General features: G+C 42.5%; 1 non-coding gene across 1 annotated transcript; it reads left to right on the top strand.

Moving 5' to 3' along the window:
- Positions 1–13,590: 13,590 nt before the first annotated feature.
- On the top strand, positions 13,591–13,689 carry LOC146829105 (small nucleolar RNA U13). The gene has a single exon (XR_014962369.1). It is a non-coding gene; the product is annotated as a small nucleolar RNA U13 (small nucleolar RNA).
- Positions 13,690–21,983: the final 8,294 nt, after the last annotated feature.

The raw sequence follows: 21,983 nt of genomic DNA, 5'->3' as shown, positions 1-21,983 counted from the left end.
AAATAAGGAGTCCTGTAAACAAAGTGCTCCAGGACTGCACAGAACTAGTTTGGACTAGGTACAGACCTCTCTGACTTCAGAGACAAAATATTTTGGTGTATAAAAAGGGGGACCCAGATCCCAGGACTTTAGATCACTTCTGGGAATCAAGACAAACCTTTGCTGAGGAGAAGAACCAGGAAGGTTGAAGAAGGAGACTGCCCCTGTGCTGTATGTTTGGGGGTTGGCCTGCACTGGTTGCTTCATTGCCAAAGAAAGGAGAAGAGGACTGAGTGTGCTTTTCATCAACTTGCAGAAGATCTCTAAGGGCTTGAACTTGAGCTTGCCTCCTGCCTGAAGTCTCAGGGATATAAGACTTTACCAACCAACTCCCCCCTAAATTCCCTGGCTGGGAATTGAAGTGCCTGCTGCTGTGCTGGGCATTCTGAGAGACTGCATGTCACTGGGAGTTGGAAGCTCAACTCAACAACGAGAAGCGTGTTGCCGCCGCAGCAGTTGCTGTCGCATTGCCAAAGAAGCGTGCTGCCGCTACCGCTGTCACCATCGCATCACCGAAGCACGTCGCATCACCGTAGAAGCGTGCCGCCACTGCAGAGATCGCCGTTGCATCACTGGAGAAGCATGTCGCAGGGCCTGTTGCGGCTCAAAAGATCATCGAGTCGCCGCACAGCAATCGGGCGTGCACGCATCGCATCAACGTTGGCTCATCGTAACCAAGACGCCATTTTGTCGCATCGCACCGGAGAGAAGCATCGTAATGAGGTGCCATCTTGTCACATCGTACCGGAGAGCAGTAAGAAACCGATGCATCACCTCCCCACACAGTAAGGAAGCAAGCAACAACTCTATTTTTGAGTACAGTATTGTGGATTTTTCTTGTTTGGTCTTGTGTCAAGTCTATATAAAAATACTTATTTTATAATACAACCTGTGTGATGTCCATTTGTAGTGTTGTCACTGTATTACTGTATGTGTTCACAAATGCTTTACACACTGCCTCTGAGATAAGCCTGCCTGCTCATGCCAAGCTACCAAGGAGGTAAGCAGGGGTTATTTTAGGAGTGTTGCCCCTTACCCTGACTAGACGCAAGGGTCCCTATTTGGTCAAAGGTACCTAACTCTGCCAACTGGAGACCCCCAAATCTAACAAGTTAATTGTGATCCCTCCCTACTTGAGCTTAGTACTTTGGCCCATCAATATTTGATAAATTATTTGTAAAAGGTGAGGACTAGACTCATGATGCCCTGTCCACATGCACCAATTTGACAACACAGTCATCAAGAATACTTTTGGCAGAGACAAAACGATGGCATTGAGAGGAAAAAGATTTAAAATACGTGATTCCCAGAACAGGGAATCCAGGCTGTTGTTTTGTACACATGCTTAATTCCTGAGGTCCCATGGAGAAATACTAGCCCCATGTGGGAAAGGGCAGGGGCTGAGCTTCAGTCAGGATTTTTGGGGAATGACACTTACCTGCTGCATCTGTGTCAGTTTTTCTCTTTGTTCTTATTCAACTAAGTTTTAACTTGTTAATCTTTTGGATCTGGATCTTAAAAATATGGAGTGACCTATTTACCCCAAAAATAGTACATCTGCACCCACAGAAGTACTCCATGAAATGAATGAAATGTTGCTACTTTTCGGAATTCACAAACATTGTTAGCAGCAGTCTTGGAAAGCTGTGCCAATCATAACTTTCTAGACATACCACAGGTAAACAAACACCCAAAAGGTAATGGGATGAATGTTTGCAAGTAGTGGAAATCACTAGGGGCAGCATTCCAATCCATTGTATTCTGTTCACTGTGCCACTATAGACAAAGGCCCACCTAATGTAAATTTGCCCCTCATGGAAGCAGTCCACCCTGAACCTTGGGCATCTCACACATCCACTCTGTAGCCGCACTGCTTTTTCAGTTGGAAAATTTTAGATTTATATATCCCCTGAATCTCAATGACTAAGCTATCCCCCTGTGTACAGGAGCACCCATGCTCCACCCATGGAACACCTATCATTAAAAAATTTAACTGACGGTAGTGGAAGTAACTGCATTGCATTTCCTTACAAAGCCACGCAAGTCCATGCATTTCAGGCCTTGCACAGAAACCTTTGTGTCGTTTTGAGTTGCCTTGTGCAACCCAAGCGCGTCACAAAGGCTAATTAAATCAGCCCCTTTGTGCAGAGATGATGCAATATGGTCATGTTTTGTCAGTGAAACAACAAGGCATGCGGCTGAATTTTGGGCAAGTGTCTGTTTGTTCAGAGCACTTTTTGAGGCTGGGTGGCAGGTACTGTTGCCTTAATCCAAAAGAGATTGGAATAAGGAGCTAACCACAGGTTGTATCAGGGGATTAAAAAGGGCTGAATGCACCGCAATACTTTTAGCTTTCTGGAAAATGCATAAACTCCAACCTGTCCATTTGGGAGAAGTTGGAGATCACTGGTTTGCAGTGACTTTAATACCCATTTAGAATGGCCATTGCATACGACTATACAAAGTACAGTCTGCATCAATGAGTAAGATTTTGCGTTGATGGGATCCAATTTAATGTAGACATTCAGAAGTTAATTAAAAATATGGGCAACTAAGGGAGGAGCCACTTCTAATTGTATTTATCGACATTGGATATCAGTAACGCTAGTTACTTTGAGTAGGAGACTGGTAACATCCCCATACATGTAGAAAGAAGCAACCACTGCATAATGCAGCAAGCAGTTCCTAATATTTACATATTAAGCTGGAGTGGAGCCAGAATGGACACACTGCTCCAACCCTGGGGTTGTCAATGAAAGCAGACAGAGAATTACTCTTTCATTCATTAGTCAGCTCTTATTGAATGACAATACACCTTTCCAGACAAGTAGCCAAACAACCTGGACTGTGTCTGCACTCCAATGAATCACTCAGTATTTTTAATTCAGACAATTAATGCAATATAGATTCTTAAATAATAATAATAATAATAATAATAATAATAATAATAATAATAATAATAATAATAATAGAGGATAACATTAATAATAATAATAGGGGATAACATTGGCAATAGTGGAATGTCTGGCAATGCATTGGCTTTAAACATATTCCCAAAAACTTGCCAAAAGAAACAATGTGATTGTCCACTTTAAACTCTCATAGTCTAACTTGCATGAAGCATGGCCTTGCTGCTCCACCCTCATTATTTTTTAATAGGTCACATATAAGTTAATTGAAGGCCTTATGTATTAATGCGGTATGATGTGACTAATGAAGTAAAGTGCACTTAGATATATACAGAAAGTGCATGTATCATGTAACCTCGACATTCATATGCGTATGCACACTAATACTTATTTTACAGTAACACCAAATTGCAGGTCTCAAACATATTTACACGTGCTTTTTAATAAAATTGATTAATCCTCATGTTTTCACATATTTACTTAAGAAAATCCTGCGTAACACTATAATGGAACTTATATCTATCAGAATTTCATTTTTACACTTCTAATGTAACTGTCTATCTGTATGAAAATCTTAAGCTTTGCAAACTTGACCAAAGACCTTAAGCATTTGGGTTCACAATGTTTTACCTTCAAAGTGAATGTTTTCATTGGGTGCAGTGTTTTTCTTTTCTCTGCCGGTGCGTGAACTAATGAATAGAGAGAGGCACATTGTGTGAACAAGTTAGGGAAGCATGAAGGGAGTCCAGGATAAGAAAAATTAACAAACAGAAGGGATGACTACTGTCTGTGTGGAATGAGGAGATGGAATCCAATGTTGCTTCGAAAAGGTGGATCAAAGAAGAAGAATTACTAGTGTGCCAAAAAGTTTCATTTGAAGGTGGTCACTAATTGGGCTTTTGATGCATCTTTTAGACGGGTCTTTTATGGGAATAGCTAGGGAATAATCTTTAGCTTTGTTCAGATTGCTTTCAGACTAGGAGAGGTGCAAACCTGTATGTGCTAGTCTCATTGTGTGGCTTGATGACATGTGATGCTCTTGCTTTAGAGAACTTCTACAGAAGTTCTCCTATGGTGGCAGCTGTCTAGTTTAATGGATATAATTAGGTTTTCACTTAGTATTATTTAGATTAGGTTAGCTGGAGAAATTTGAAATCCTCATTCATTATGGAGAGGAAGAACACAACTTTCAATCTCCCCATCAAATTGTCTTTCTTATTGTCTGTATGATTGCCACTGAAGCCTCATCTGTTACTTGCTATTGAGGAAAAATGTTGTTCGCCGTTTTGGCTTTCCATTGATAATCTTGTACTGCTATACTATGTTTTCAAGACAGATTTATATTACTTTGGCTTTGAATTTCTAATAAATACATACTTTATTCTCATTCTCGACTCTGATCTTTACTCTGTGACCCAATGCGTTGCACTGTAATTGTGAATTGAATCTGAACCTAACTCTTTTATTCCTCAAGCACCCTAAAATAGGTCAGTTGCAGGAGGTAAGAAAGGGGCTCAACTCCTCTGCATTAGCATATGGTAGCAAATGATTGTTTGGGTCTTGAGATAGGGAGTTGTTGGTCTTTTTTGAGAGAATACTTAAGACCCCAGATTGGTTTAGTCCCCGTTCGAAAGTCTATAGTTCAATTTGGAGGATCATCAGAGTTCCAATGTTTGGTGACAGAGTAATAGCAAATGAGCAGCGAGTATTAATGGGGTTGGGTGCATGGATTATGCTTAGCTTGTGGTGTTGTAATAATTGTGTGGTGTCCTGCAGAGGTGTTGTGTTAGTGTGATGTTCAATGTGGTAAAGTTGTTAACAGGTCTGACGTGGCCTAAGATCCCAGAATAGTATTAAATGTGTAGAAACACTATGCTGGAATTGTCTTCTAGATTTCGTTTTGGCTTGTCGTGAGACGTTGTTGGCAGCCCAATTTAGATAGGGACTTTATATTTCCATGTGATTGAGAGGTACGGTCAGTATAGTGGACCTTTCACACAGAGGGATCCTGAAATAAACAGTGTAATTCCCTGCAGGTCGACGTATCACTGAAATACACGTTCAAATTCTATTTCCCCATATGATTGTATTCTGTCAATTCCTTTAGTAAAGCAAACAATTGTTGTTTATTGCTATTGTATTGCATTTAGTTGTGTTTGTAAAAACTGGAAAGGAGGGCGAACTGCTAGGAGTGAGATCAATGTCACAGTGTGCTGTGCTAGGGTTGCTAGGTTGGTGTAAAGCCACGCTGCTATTAGTTGCTTTCATCTTATAGTGCTACGCTGGTACTGGCTATTGACTCTGAAACAAATTGTGTGGAATTGCTATTTTCTTGTTTGAATAGGATAGATTTGACGGTAATTGTTTATGTATTGAACCAAAAATGTAAAGTTCTAAACTGATACGTACTTGGTCATGGGATATGTGTCTATAACTGTTAGAGAGGGAGAAGAGGTACCACCTGAGGATACTGCAGGTCACTATCTAGCAATCAACATAGGGCTTCACACATCTGTTTGGCTCAAACAATGGCACAAGATCACTGCAAAGGAAGGTTCACTGGCATTTCCTTGCTATGGTACACATTTAACATACAAATTAATGAAAATTTTTAAAGTATTCTATATGAAATGAAACCACAACCTAGAACTACACAGTTGGAAGGACTAAATGCTTAGGATCATGTTGCCCACGCTAAACAGAAAGAGAGGTATCAGGGAGGAGCCAGAAGGAGAGTACACATGTAAGCAGATGCAAGGTGGGAAGCAGAACAGAAGAGGTGGAGGACGGATATCATAGAGGGAGCTAAATCATATCCTGCATTGATGGGTGAGGAGTTTGAGAAAGAAGGACAAGGGAAGAAAAAGAAAGTGAGAGAAAATGGGCCAAAGAAATCAGCTGAGGGAAGTGAAACTGATAAAAATGACACTTGAGCCTGACTTTTAGATGTATTATTGTCGGAGCAACCGAATCCATACAATATAACCCAAGTAGGGGAAGGTGGAAGTTAGGTGATTGCTACTGCACCAATGAGTACAAGTTCCAATACAGTGTGGGTTAACCCTATGGCAGACAGGTTTACCCCTATGAATATGAATCAAAATACTATACAAGGAAGTATGAGAGTTTTGTATATCTAGTCACCCCATAGCCCTGAATGTTTCTACAGCCTTCAGCAGTCCAGATGCTCTTACAGTCCTGGCTACAATTCGTCCTGTAGTGCTGATATATAATCTCAGTTCTACATGAAGTTTTATGTGCAATTTTTCCACCCCGAATGAGACAAGAGCTCCGGAGAAAGCTCCGACCAAATCCAACGTGAAGTTTGTTCCCTTGAATATGAGTTATCCTTGTGGTGCACAAGTCATGGAGGCTTTGGACCTTTAAGGTTGTTTGTGGGATTACCAGCATTAGATTCCCTTGCATGGGAACCACCTTGGAAAGTACACAGTAGCACACCCAGGGCTAAGGTGGTATCTAAAGCTTCAGAAATGACGCACATATTGACGGTTCAGAATTTAGATGGGTGGTTGAAAGCTCATAGTGACTCTTCAAATGAGACCAAGAGTACAGAAATAAGTCAAGGGGGGATTCAATCAACATTAAATGTAAATTTGGCAGAAGTAGTTAAATTCAAACTCAAATTGCATGAGATGATAAGTGAAGGCCTTGAGTTGGCTTGAATAGGCACTTATCAACCAAATGAGTTTTTGTTTATAACTAAGGATGTTACCAGAAGGGTAAGACAAGCCCATGAGAAATTATCTGAACTGGCCCAGAAATGCAAGGGAGATCTAGAATGGACTAAACCTTTACAGAAAAATTATCGTCTTTGTTTTTCAGACTAAGATCTGGAAAACATGAGGATACCTGTGTTGAAAATGCAAATTAGGTAGACACAGTTGGACAGGTTGTAAGGGAAGATAGCAGATTGACTCTGCCAAGGAGTGCGCCTCCGATAGCTCTCCTCTGCTTCGCGGCCCCTTCCCCCTCCCCTTCAAACCATCGGCAAGATCGTTGTATGATACACGGAAATACTTAATAAACTAAATTAAAATTTAAAGATGACTTAGCTTGGAAGGCCAAAGGGACTACTACTACTGTTTATACCTGGAGCACGGATGTGCTGACATCACTCTGCTGCAGTTCATGGCTATCTCCAGCTTACCAAGGAGGCGAGGTGGTGTGCTGCAGCATTTTGCTCCATGACTGGTTTCGGCATCAGTGCGGTCTCAGCGGGTCCTAGCATGTCTCCTCAGTGTCCTGCTGCTATGAAGGGACATGGCTGTATTAATGAATGTGCAGCATTAAGCCAGGGGATCCCAGTCGCTACAGGTGCCTCGGAATCCACGAGGGATTCAGCACCTCCCCCTAATATTGGTCGTTAGTTTAAGGCTACCTCCAGCTAGCTGCTTGGTAAGCTATTTATATCATTGTTGCATTCTGGGAGTGCAGGAAGTCTGCTCCAGGCCTGTGGATCTGAAAACTATATCCTCGCATCCGAGAAGGCAGAGACTCTGCTTGCAGCAGTGCAGGAGGGCTGGGACTCTGGCTCTGCTTCTTGGTCTCAGTCACTCGCTGCTGTCAGACAGAGGGACTTGTTGTTTGATCCGCGGGGTGGTCAGTGGTGCAGCTAACCCTAGTGTTATTGATCCTGTCCAACATGACCTGGGGCATCCCTAAGCCGATATGGCAATGTTCTCAGATTTGGTACGGACTGGCTCTGGCATCCCCTTTCCATCGCCCTCGGATCACTATGTTTGCAGTTACGGGGGGGGGGTGCGGTGCCACTTGAAATGTGGACCCTGATCTCCAAGATGGCTCCTCAGTTATCTCTGAGTCACTGAGCTCCAGAGCAGTGGAAATTCCATCTACCAGAGAAACCGATCTAACAATGGTGCACCCCTGAGACATGGTAGCCTCCTGCTCTGTACTGAGTGCCCCGGCTGGTGATATATGGGGGTCAACTGAGAAGAGTATGGAATTTACTGAGGGCAGCACCCCATTGGTGGCAAGCTATTAAAGGTCAAAGGAGCTAAAGGAACTAGAGGTGTTAAAGGAGGTAGAGGACATGGAGGTACGAGACTTTTTTTGTTGACCCAGAGGATCAGTCTAAAAACCCTGTCTGGACTCGCCCAAAGGCAGGATGCAATGCTAGCCTCTTACATAGATGGGTGACATCTAAGGGAGAGGTTAAAACTACTATCTCTCGGCTTTCCAATTCTGACAGAGCAGCCCTCCAGGAGCATTCCTCTGTGGGGTAGGGTTTTGCCAAAATTATTTATACTATCCAGGACATTTCAATCTCGAGCTCAGATCGATTGGATAACCTGAAAGGGATCCTGGATCCACTTGGCCAGCCACCAGTGCCAATGGGTCAACCTGACCCTCCAGAAGGGTCAGCTGCTGGAAGCCCAAAATCTCCTGACCTTGAAGAGCCTTCTCGATCCATAAGGCGCTGCTTACTTAAAGAACAGAAGTGCAAGAATATTATGTGCAAGCTAAAGCTGATAGCAGGGAGAATAAGCCGGTACTAGCAGATGTCACTGCCAAAGTTGCCTCATTGTCCTCAGACATCTGGGACCTACAACAGCAGGTCACAGCAGCAGAATTCAACACCTTGTTGTGAGATCTGTCAAACACAAGAGACTCAGATGGTGCTTTTGCAGGTGAAAGTTGAGGACCTTGAGGACCTTGATAACCAACAATGCCGGAATAATCTGAGGGTCTTTAGTATACCCGAAGGAAGGGAAGGCTTGGATCCCGGGGCTTATATGGTCAGTCTAATTCAACAGGCATTTCTGGATCTTGTTGATTGGGTTATGGACCCACAGGTTCAGCAGGCACATTGATAACCTTCCTTTTCAGCACAAGGGACTCAAGCCAAGCTGTCACACCCTCATCCAATACTCATGTTTAATGGCAACTTCCTGCTTCAACATCAAATCTATGCAAAAACCTGTCCAACTACCCCTGTAAATTTGGACTTGATCTCTCTATTCGTTTGGCCAGACCTACGTAAGGCTACAATGGATCAACAGTGGAAGCTCCACCAGCTAATTGACCCTCTCAAAGCAGTCTGTACACAGGTCTTTGTGCAAGAACCAGCCTGAACAAAGATATTTAAAGATGGTCATTCCCAATTTTTCTATAAAGAGATTAAGGCCAAACAAGCTCTCTCCCGATGGCAATCTGACTCATCTTAAAGAGGGGGGCAGGATATAAGGAGAGCAGAGGGGGTCCCTGGTCCCTGGCTTCCTGTCTCCTGGTTTTAATTGATGTTTTGCATACTGGTTGGGGCAGGTCGGTGGGGGTGCTGTCGGAGTCTGGGGGGGCAACTGGAGGCTGCTCTCTTTAGGCTGTCAGTCAGCGGCAGCAGGGTAAGGGGATGATTCCCTTTTTCAGGCACAGGGGTAGAAGAGCTGGGTTGGATTGGGGATCAGTGTTATCTGAGAGTAACTTGCTGTTACTCTATTGAAATTTCTGCGTGGGGGGAAGGTGGAGGGTTAAGTAGCCAGTTAACTTATGGAAGTATGCACATAGGCCAAATTTGGCAGGAGAACAGAACTAAGGAGAAGTAGGCTCAATTAAGACTATGTAATGTTTAATATGAAGTATATGTGTTGCAGGACTAAATCAAGCTAGAAAGCGCCGTTTGATTCAGGGAGAACTTAAGGCATTTAAGACACAGATACTCGGCTTAACTGAGACCCATCTGGCTTGTAAAGATAGATCTATGTTGAATCAACTGGGATTTGATTTTTTCAGACAGTTTCAATTCAAGGGGTCGCCATTTTGAAATCGAAGCACATGGCTGTTACTGTCTTACCTACATTAGCTGATCCTAAAGGGAGATGGGGGATAGTTCAGTTGTTGATTCTGGGACAAAAAAGTATGATCTGCATGGTGTATGGTCCTGATACTGATAACCCGACATGTTTTACCATTTAAGTTCTAAATTGTTGGTGTGGACTGGTAATCTGATAGTTGTGGGGGACTTCAATTGTATTTTGGATCATTAGAGCGATATCACCAATAGAAAAACGCAGGCGAGAATGGTTAGGACTCGAGCAGCCATATTTAAACTCATGTGAATTCATCAGTAGGATGACAAAAGGAGGACATGACTATCAAGGTCACCAGGATTCATGTATTATTCATCCCCACATAAACAATATATGCGTATCGATAAGATTCTCATTAAGTGCGCGCTCTTGGAAAATGCCTATATAGAGTTATATCCTAAAATTACATCTGACCACAGTTCTGTTATGCTAACAGTATAGTTGCAGGTAGGGGCTGGAGATGCCTACCTAGCTTTTTATTTTCCTGTCATCTATTTAATAATCCAGAGTATTGTGTGCATCTCAGATTAGCATTGGGGGACTATTTTGGAAACAATAAGGGCACTCCCTCTGCTCCCGTTGCATGAGATTGTATGAAAGCATTCTTCAGGGGGGCGAATCTTCAGTTCATTCAAGGCCAGAATAGGCATATACATCAAAAGGCGGGACAGTGTTGCTTGGATTGTCTAGATCTGGAATTCCCACATGTGCAGGCTGTTATAGTAAGGGACCCTGCTGAGCAGTAGATCTAGCAGAGGCTCCTAGAAACACGGTCTATGTAAATAGAAGGCTAGCAGAGAAAGTAGTTGCCAGCTACCAGAAGCATAGAATGTTGCAGTATGAATAACGTAAGAAAGTTGGTCGGCTGCTGGCTATTCAGATCTCTGACAACAAGGCAAGATCCAATATCAAGCACATTAAAGGAGAGGGTGGGTTGCTTTTTTTACAACCTCAGGATATTGTTGAGCAGTTTGGAGTGTTTTACGTGAAAATGTACGGCGAGTTTGTTCCCCCTACCATTCTTAGCTTCTAGGAAAATCTGCAAGAGAGCCACCTACCTCGGCCCGATGCTCATGAGACGGCATTGTTTCAAAGGTATATCAGTGTAGTTGAGGTGGAGGATACTATCCCTCTTGAGTTTTACAAAACTTTTTAGTGATATTCTGGCACCCAAGTTTACTGATCTAATCGCGTATATCACATGGGAAGCCCCTTCTTCCTGGAGTAGACTAATATAGTGGTGTTCCCCAAGAAGGGTAAACCACTGGAGAAGAGAAGTTAATATCATCCAATTTCATTGATCAATTCTGATACCAAAATCTTCTCCAAAATATTGGCAAAACACCTGGCCCCTCTCATTCAAAGTATAGTCTCTGATCAACAACACAGATTTGTTCCCGGTAGGTATACTTCGGCTCACGTTAACATTGCTATTGCAGCCTTCAATGTAACTGGCAAATTAAAAGAACATATTGGTACGATAATGCTGGATGCCGGGAAGGGTTTTGATAGAGTATCATGGAAAGCACTTTGGTCCACTATGACAGCGTTCGGACATGGAAGCCGGTTTATCTCCCCGGTTCAGAAATCATATAAGAACCTGGTAGCCAAAGTTAATTTAAATGGCATTCCGTCAACATACTTCCCAATCCGGAGAGGCCCACAGAAGGGGTGCACACTTTCCGCATTGCTATTCGCCTTATACATCAAGCCTTTTATAAGACACATCTTGCAGAATGCAGGGGTCCTCCCAGTAGCTTGAATGGAATAGAACTTAAGCCTACTGCTTATGCAGATAACATCATTGTCTTCTCTATTAACCCAGTAGACGCTATAGCTCGTTTTTCAGAAGAGGTAGAGCTTTTTGGCTCCTTCTCTGGGTACAAGCTAAACTTGGATAAGAAACAGACAATCCTGAATTATCAACCGGATACCCTTTCAACATCTTTAGGGGTTTCCGATACTGCCACACGCTTAGGTATTCACCTTAGTAGTAATGTGGAGGATATAATTACATTTAATTACGAGTCACTTCTTAAATCGGTTACAGTTAAACTATGTTCTTGGCATCGGCTCCCCCTCAGCATCCTTGGTAGTTGTAATGTATAAAATGAATATATTGCCTAAGTTTTTACACTTGTTCCAGTCAATCCCTTTACAGGGTCCTAGGGGGCTTTAAGCTCCCAGATTTTAAGCTATGTTATTGGTCTGCTTTCACCGGGCGGATTCAGAGCCTGTTTAATGGGCTTGAAGCCGGCTTATCTACATTGGCTCACCAATTAGCGTGTGGACCATTAATTGGGTTTATTTCCTACAAGACTATAAACCCAAATTATTATAAAAGGGTCAGATTTGAGGTAGTCAGGGATATAACTAGGATATGGCAGGAAATCGGTAAGAAATACTCTCTGCCTCTGCTACATTATTTTACTGTTTTATGGGCAAACCCAATACACCCAGAAATATTTCAGGGCAACCTTTGGGAAAGCCTGGCAACATATGGAGGCCAATACCCTGGGTCAGCTGTATGAAGGCAAGGGGTTTTGTTCATTTCTCTCATTGAAAGAGGAGTTTGGGCTCCCTCAGAATTGTTTTTTAGGTCTCGCCTACGCAGCGCACATGCGCTGAGTAGGATAGAGACCTCTAGGAATCGGCACAGCTTTGCGGGCAAAAACGTGCACGCTTTGCATTGCTTCCAATGGCAACGCATGCACGTCTGGCAATTCCCTTGCGGGAGCGAGCTTTGAAACCATATGTTTGCTCGCTCCCACAAGGGAAATTGGCGCGGGCCCCCTCCTCTCTCCCCTCCCCCTGCTGCCTCTTTTTAGCGTGAGGAGCGCGCACGCTTGTTTCTCTACCTTGCTTCTCCCCATGCTTCTCTTACTACCTCTTCTTTCTATCTGTTTTATTTTTAGCTGACAAAAATAATATTTATTTTTGTATTTTCTTAAATAAAAATTAAAGTGAAAATCCCAAAACACACTTTAAATAGGTTAACTTGGACGTTGCATTCGCTCGGCGTGTTGAATGGCAAGCGAGTGTGTTCTTGAATTGTTCGATTAAAATACGACACCCTTTACTTCTATGACATTTGACATTATATTCAATCGCCCATTGCAGTCTGTGTCTGTCTAGCATGTCCGCCTTTTATTTTCATGAACGTTGGTTGAAAATCAAACATGCTGATAACGTGATGCTGCACTTCTATTGCATATCCGTAGTAAGCTGCAACGATTTTCTCCTGTATGGTGTGTTGGTGAAAATTAATAATCTAAGTTATAACAGTTTTAAAGTTATGTATTTTGGAATTGCTTGCGATCAGTGTAGCATTCTGGCATACTCAAAGATGGCGCAAAAACAATGTCTGTTTTCATTAAATGTTTAAAGCGTTCATTTATATTCAAAGTTCATCTCATAAATGCACCTTCTTCCCCTGCAACCCTTGTTTTTTATTCATAAATGCTGCCATTTCATGATGTCCGCAAGAGGATACAATGTAGTCCCTTCCCTATGTTGTAACTAAATAGAACATATGGTGGGCGGTCCTTTTAAGGGAAGAAACTACAAACCGGGACACGGATTGGCTACTCTGCTGCATATAAATTAGTATAATGATACGGTTGTGTTAACAGTACAACTTTTACTGTAGTGGACTCTCTTACATCGTAGATATCTCATGATTAGCTTCGAGTTTGCCTCGGTCAGATGTGACCAGACACCACCGCCACAAAATTCTCACCCTCGTATTCATGAGAGAATCGCATGCTCTGGTGTTCCGCCATTCAGATGTACCTACGATCCTTCTAGTTCTTGCAAGTGATGAGTGGGTTTTCACGCTTGTACGTGACGTGTGCCGTCCCATTTTTGTTACGACAGGGCACATTACCTCTCTGAGCTAGACATCTTCAAACAATGTTTGTGGGCAGTACAATTCTAATTTTTGTGATCAAAAACGTCTAAAGCTTTTCCATTCAATCAGTATGCTGCTGGTGCGTCCATGGGAAATGCAGGGCTGTCAGCATGAATTGGTGTAACACAATGAAGTGGCAGCAGGTGGTGTGAAGCAGGCAGCATGGGTAAATACAGCACGTGCTTCCAAGAGACTTTCACATGCACAGCTGCTTTTCCGAATAATGTTTCCAGCACACTATGCTTAATTACAGAGTAAAAAGCAAAAAATACTTATTTATTTTTCAATGCTCGAGGGTTAAGAACACGCCTCATTTAATATCAGGCAAGGATCTAAAACTAACAGACTGGCTTTTCCAGGAAGTTCCCTGGAAAACAGGCTGCCTATGTATTCATTTAGAAGTGCCATGAGGAATGTCAGTTCACAAAAATGCTAGAAGTAGTAAAAGTTAGATCGTGTGCAGTTTTACGCCGATTACATCATAGTTAACCCCTTTCCTTCCCTTATCTCCTCAATAGCCTCCTTTGATGCATTTCTAAACACTTACACAGGGTAATATGCAGCATGGCTAAACACTTATAAGGTCCCAAAAGCAAGACCTGTTGGCTATGCCAATGCTTGTTTTAAATACTTGCAAGTAAGGGATTACTTTCTACATTGTCAGAAATTGCAATATATGCCATCCACTTCTGAAGTATTGTCTGGCATTTATGGGAGGCCTGTCGAAACTTCAATTAGTACATTTTATCAGAGACTTATTTCATCAGTAAATGATGGCAGTATGGAGATATCTGCCAAACTAAGTTGGCTTCTTATATTTGATTTTACAGCAAAAGATATACAGGGGGCCTTGGACACTTTAGATAAATCAGTAGCCCCCGTTAGCCTGAAACTGCAGCAGCATAGGACAATCTGTGTGCTGTATTATATGCCAGAGCTTATCTCCAAGTTGACAACTTCCCAAGTTTCTGATAAGGCGCACTGCCCAAAATATAAGCTTTACACCGCAGACCTAAAGCATGTGTTTGCCAATTGTCCTATGTTATAAGCAGTTTGGAAGGACATATCCTCTCTGCTAACAGGGCCCTTGGGTAACCCTGGGCGGCCAACTAATCTACGCTCGCATAGTTTGCGTAGTTTGTGCTACTTCGCGCTACGCGAATTGCACGTAGCACAGTGCAAAAACGCGTAGCGTAGTTGGCATTTTTTGCTCGCTCGCGGTCCTCAACATCAAGTTGGCGACTGCGAGCGAGCAAAAAGACATCCCGGCGAGACTTTTTCCTTGTTCGCGATCAGCAACATCAAGTTGGCGATCACGAGCGTGGAAAATTAACCTCTCGGCAAGATTCTCAATGCGGGGAGGTCAGGTTTCTCATTGCGCGTGGTCGCATATGCTCGTGATGAGAAACTACCAGTCCGCGTTGAGAAAGCTGCCGCTCGAGTAAAAATCTACTCGAGTGGCAGAAAACAACAGCTCGCACCGTGCGAGATGCCGTTTTCAATGATTGGACAGAGCGGACAAGCATCCGGCATTGTGCAATCATCCAGAACAGTGCACTACGCAGTTCGCATAGCGCTATGCGTATCTTGCGGAGTGCACTTCACGTAGCTACGCATAGCGCTACTACGCAAACTACGCCCAGGGTTACTCTTGGGCTGTGAGTACCAGCTTACAGATAAGGAAATCCTTCTTGGGTTTTAATATGAGCTACTCGCCAAGTAAGGTCACTGGCCACTATTAATATTTTATGTGCCCGTCTATGTATTGCCAGGGCCTGGATAAATCCTAATAACTTCAAATGTCAACACATTTTGGGTACTGCTTAGACAGGTGTTTGAGTTCGAACTGGACCTGGCTAAGGCTAGAGACCCATGCTCCTGTTTAAGGTTAAAAAGGGATCTGGTCTAGTTTGCTATGGGAATAGTCCTGTTAGAGTACCAATAACATCATGCTGTTGTTATAAACAACATTTTCTCCTTTTTTTTTCTTTATTCTTTTTTTTTCCCTCCCGACTATATCTCATGTCTCCTGCTTCTGGCTCTACTTATTTATGTTCTAATTATGTGTATCATCACTTGTGATTGTAAAATGGATTTTGATTGTTATTTTGTTTGTGTTGTATTAATTTGTTTTTGCTGGCTTAAAATTAAAAATATATTTAAATAAAAGGAAATGCAAATTTGGGAACTAATTCAAAGCAGTTGGATTTGGGAAATGTGGATAAGTGGGATGTCAAATCTTCAAAAAAGAAAAGTCTTAAAAGATTAATGGAGGAACCACCTCCTCGGGAAGATCAAGCACCAGGTACTACGATTTTACCTTTACAAGAAGTGCCTAGTGGGAGTTAAAAATCATGTACCATGGAGTCAAAGTGATCTTGCTTCAATCACTAATGATTTTGTTAGGTTGAGAGAGAAACCTGCAGAATGGTATAAACAAGTTAAGAGTTTGTGAACATTTCGAAGGTTTTGGGGACTGATTTGCATACTCATTTGATATTGTGGTTCCAAGTGATGTGTAGACAGTATGTAAAATAGCTACCGAGTGGCCTGAAAGAGAACGACCGAGGGATCTCTTGACTAATGGTCCTTCACCCATAGTAATGAGAAAGTATTACCAGGTGATGATGTGGCTGTAGTCTAAGGTGTCACCCAAAGTAATTGATTAACTTAAGATTGATCGTACAACCCAGGAACCTAAAGAGAGGATTCATGCATATTATGAGAGACTTTTACAAGTTTTCAAACAGTATAGTGGGATGGAAATGTTGGAGCCCAACGATATGGGATCTTTTTATCTAGATTTATGACAGGATTGAGACCTGAGATTAGCATGCTGATTAAATAACATTTAAAATGCTGACAGAATAAGTCAGTTTATGACATCTCGTGATAAGCAAAGTATGCAACAATGGGATTGACAATAGGCAGAAAAATTAGACGGAAAATCTTATGGTGGCACAACAAAAAAGCTGCTAAAAGGGGAAGTCAAGGTACTCCATTTGTAGCGAATGCAGCTATTATGCAGGGAGTGTATAAGCAGGTAGTTACCACCACACAGGGTGGAGGTGGATTTGTCTCAAGGTATAGGTAGAGGCGTTTCTATTGACCCAAGTACTGGAACTGATGTAGTTACATTGAAAAAGTCTAACCCATGCCACTACTGTAACCAGTTGGGCTTCAGGAATGTCATCTTTATCCAGCAAATCAAGGGCGAAATCCAGGGTTTGTCCCGCAACAGGGTAATAAACCTGTGCAGTGGCAGAACGTACCTAGCCCAAGAGCCCAAAATTTTAAAATACTGCAAGCCCCAGTGATGCAAGTTCCACAACTTCTGATGTCACAGCAAGCTGCTGCTGGTCCCATATTTGCTGAGAATCATGTTCCTAATGTGAATCAGAATTCATTTCAGGGTAACATTCCTTACCAGCAATATCCTATGTTCGTAACTATTGAGATTCTTTGGTGCTGATCAGTCAGCCTGATGGTGCCTGGACTGGGGGGAAGAGTGCATGCTTCGTGTAATCTTGGAGGTGGACCAGAGAGGCCCATGTGTAAATGGTAAGGCGAATGTCCACACTGTATTATTTTTGGTTAATATTGGTGCTACCCGTTCTACTGTGTGAACAGTGGACATTCCAGACCTATTCCTCCCAGGAAGAACCATCCAAGTTGTTAGGGTTGCTAATCAACAAATGAGAAATCCTATCCCTGAGGAAGTCCCTGTTAGAAAAGGAATTTTGAGGATGATCACCAATTTGTAGTATGTAACTCAAGACCTGTGAGTCTGTCAGGGTGTGATTTGTTGTGAAAGCTAAATTGTACCATTTACTGTACACAGAGAGGTGTAGCGTTTTAGACCCACAATGAGGATATGGCCTTAACGATGGTTACTCACTCCCCAGCTGTTACAATGTACCCCATGATGACAAATTAACATCTGCCTTTAGACATTAGATACACCTTAAAGATTGAGTTGTTGGATGTTTTGGGAAATGACAACAGGCTCATCAAAGGAATTGAGACTGTCCCTATACAGATAAAAATGGATTTTCCAGAATCCCATAGTACAATTTGTCCCCAAATGAAGCCGCCTACAACTCAACGCCTACAACGTGACTCCCAGAAGTGTACTCTGCACAAGTGGCTGAAATGATTGCTCTTACTACAGCATGATGTGTTACAGACCAGCAGAGAGACTGACCATTTTTCTAGATAGTCAATATGGCTTTGGTGTCTTTCCTGATTTCAGACAGTTATGGTTTAAGAGAGGATTTATGACATCCTCAGTTTTGCCAATCGAAATGAGGAGCAAGTCCAAAAACTTCTTAAAGCATTACAAATGCCTGCCCAAGTTGTTGTTGTTAAGTGTGCAGCACATTGCAAGGGTGATGATAATGTACCAGTTGGCAGTAGGTGCGCTGATGAAGTTCCTTAATACTGTGCTTACGATGCATGTACTTTTAATGGTATGTACACAAATAAAGGAAATCTAGAGCAACTATAACTTTTTGTTATCTACAGCAGAAACTTGGGAAGACGTTAATGGGTTGTAGGAGAAAGTGTCAGAGGAAGAAGAGCAGTGCTGGGTTAAGGCAGGTTGTGTCAAGAGAGCTAAAGATGAGATCTGGGTTTTAGACAAGGGAAGACCTGTATTTCCCAGTAGTCTTTTACCCCTGATGGTAAGAAATTATCATGGTTCAACCCATGTAGAGAGAGATGCTATGGTTAAGTTGTTTCAACGAACCTGGTTCAGTCCCTGATTTAGGTTGTAGCTGAAGCACGGTGTCACAGGTGTGTAGTGGGATGTATGTCGTTACAACGCATACCATTACAACGCATAATATTAAATTGCATTTAAGGTAAGTATTAGATAATATAGGGGTAAAATTACTTTTCTAACTCCAAGGGGTGCAACAGTAGAGTAAGTGTTGGATAGTATAGGGGTAAAAATTACTATTCTAACTCCAGGGGGTGCAACAGTAGGGTAAGTGTTGGATAGTATAGGGGTAAAAATTACTATTCTAACTCCAGGGGGTGCAACAGTAGGGAAAGTGTTGGATAGTATAGGGGTAAAAATTCCTATTCTAACTCCAGGGGGTGCAACAGTAGGGTAAGTGTTGGATAGTATAGGGGTAAAAATTACTATTCTAACTCCAGGGGGTGCAACAGTAGGGTAAGTGTTGGATAGTATAGGGGTAAAAATTGCTATTCTAACTCCAGGGGGTGCAACAGTAGGGTAAATGTTGGATAGTATAGGGGTAAAAATTACTATTCTAACTCCAGGGGGTGCAACAGTAGGGTAAGTGTTGGATAGTATAGGGGTAAAAATTACTATTCTAAGTCCAGGGGGTGCAACAGTAGGGTAAGTGTTGGATAGTATAGGGGTAAAAATTACTATTCTAACTCCAGGGGGTGCAACAGTAGGGTAAGTGTTGGATAGTGTAGTGTAATATTATGCGTTGTAATGGTATGCGTTGTAAAGGTAGTATGCGATGTAATGGAATGCGTTGTAAAAGTAGTTTTTAAAAATGCGTTGTAGTGTCATGCTATGTAATGGAATGCGTTGTAGTGGATGTTGCGTTGTAAAAAATGCGTTGTAAGTGTAGTGCGTTGTAAAAGTTGCGTTGTAAATGTTGTTCCCTGTGTAGTGTGCCCATAGAACAATGTGGAGAAAAGGTCTAAAGTCACATCGAGTCACAATGGAAGGTCAGGCGGTCCTTGTAATAGGATGCAGTTGGATTTCATTGAGATGATTGTGTGTAATGGATTTCAGGGTGTGCTGGTTGTAGTGTGCATTTTTTCATTATGGGTTGAGGCATACCTTACATAAAGAAACAAAAATCTCACAGCAGGCAAATTGCTGAGTGAGTAAATACCTAGGTTTGGCACCCCAACTTTGTTGGAATCTGACTGGGGCACCTACTTTAATAACAAACTCTTAAGAAAGCTGTGTGCTACTTTGCAAGTTGAATAGAGACTGCATTGTAGTTACAGACCTGAGGCATTGGGGGGGGTCTGGTGGAGCAAGTTAATGGGATTTTGAAATCAAGGCTTGCCAAAGTGTGTGCGTTCATGTCTTTTTATTGGTCTGATCCTTTGCTGCTTGTGTTGACCAGTCTCCGCAGCATACCTGGTCAAAGGACAGGATTGTCCCCCATAAGATCATCATGGGTAGGGCGATGAGATTGCCAGCACTGCCTGCAAATGAGTTTGTAAACATTACTGATAATCTAAAACTTGAGTGCTGCAAAGGACTGGTTGATGTGGTGTGTTCTGTGTCTCATCAAGTTGAAGTTGCTACAGCCCTGCCTCCTCAGGAGCAGTGCCAAACCCTAAGTCCCGGTGACTGGGTCCTGGTCAAGAAAGGTCTGTGTAGTGCCTTGTTGACAAGGCCGTTTCAAGTGATGTTGGTCACCATGACTGCTGTGAAGTGGGGGTATCTCCCCAGCTGGGTGCATACTGCTTACACCAGCTGATTTCTGTGTCCCATGATGATTAAACAGCACCTCTCCCACAAGCACCAGAGGTGGTTGAGAGACCACAGGAGCAGGTTATTCAAGCTGTTGGGGACCAGCAATTTGTTGAGACAGCACTTCTTCTGGTGAGAGGGGTCCTGAAGTGTTGGTTGCGGAGGCTGGAGGAGAAACTAGTTCTGTATCCTTGACAGAACAAGAGTAGAATCCCGACAAAGGGCCTACCACGAGTGGCAGCTGGCGAGCATTGGCCAAGATAAAAAGAAAGGGGAGACTGATCCCACAAGGAGGTGACCTTGCTGGTATTCTGGAATATACTGAAAGCTCTGTTCTGAGTAATGGAGAAGGAGAGGGAAATACATTCAGAAGGTCAAAATGAGCGAGAACGCCCTGTTGGAGGTACTCTTCTCCTGAATGGACATATGTCCTTACAAATGATTAAGAGAGAAAGTTGTGGGAATTCTGGAATCATTGTGAAAATTGATAATGAGGGAACTTGATATTCAATTTGATCTTATGTTTAAACTTCCTCTGTTAGTGCAATTAAGTGCCTGCAGACATCTGGATTCGGCAGAGTATCCTTTCCTGGATGCAAATGAGTTTCCTGTGTTGGTTGATTAACTGAAACACTTTATTTTGGAACTGATTGTTAGTGAACCTTTTTTCGTTAGAGCTGTGATGGCTTGATATTCCATCAGCAGCGGGACTGGAGCAGCATAATTTTGGTTCCACCCTTGTTATCATTGATTATGCCAAATGTACATTTATTAAAGGTCTTATGAATTCATGTGGTATGATGTGACTTATGAAGTGAAGTACACTTAGAGCTATATAGAAAGGGCATTTATCATGTAGCCTCGACATTTATATATGTATGCACGCTAATGCTTCTTTTACATTGACAACAAATTGCAAATCTCAAAAATATTTGCATATATGTGTTTTAATAACATTGATTCATCTTCATGTATTTACTTATTTATTTAAGGGTATCCTGAATTGACTGTATATTGGAACATGTATCTATCAGAATTGCATTTTACACTTATAATATAACTTTCTATGTATCTGTATTGTAATCTTCAGCTTAGTTAACTTTGTCAAAGGCCTTGAGCATTTGGGTTTCGTAATGTTTACCCCTCAACATAAATGTTTTTGTTGGGTGCAGGGTTTTATTTTTCTCTGCAGGTGACTTGTGCACAGTTCAGTCCCAGCTATATACAAATCAGTCTTGACCCTGTGCCTCATGGGAACAGTCTAGACCGAACTGCCCAGACGTGGGTCCCTTGCTCACTTTGCCACTGGGTTCAAGCTAGCCTGACTGATGAAGGGTGTTACCCAGAAACCAGTCCCAGGATGCTTGTTTCCGGTTCAGGAAAGACCTGGCTTGGCAGTTCGGGCTGGACTGTTCCCATGAGACACAGGGTCAAGACTGATTTGCATGTAGCTGGGTCTGAACTGATGTGACGAAGTGACTTAAAGAATGATGATGGATTCCACCCAGATCTGTGACTGGGGCTGAGTTTCTGAAAAGTGTCAGCGCTCCGTCCATCATCTCCTTGTGTTTACTTCCTGCATATAAACAATCAATAATGCCAATATGCCAGTGGCATCATACAACTCAAGAGAGGGCTCTCCTGAAAGGTACAAGGAAGGGCCTCCTTCCAGACCTAATCAAGAGTTCTCAGGTTCGGGTACTGTGCATAGGGGGCCCCTGGAGTTTGGGGACCCCCCGCACTGCAGTTTGTATGGGGGGCTTATGTTCTGCATTCTGCAGCACACATAGAAGTAGCACATCGCTATT

This window comes from Triturus cristatus, chromosome 5_2, assembly GCF_964204655.1.
Source record: "Triturus cristatus chromosome 5_2, aTriCri1.1, whole genome shotgun sequence".
Classification (NCBI taxonomy): domain Eukaryota; kingdom Metazoa; phylum Chordata; class Amphibia; order Caudata; family Salamandridae; genus Triturus; species Triturus cristatus.
The sequence above is the reverse complement of the archived record's forward strand: the minus strand, read 5'-3'. Positions and strand labels throughout refer to the sequence as shown.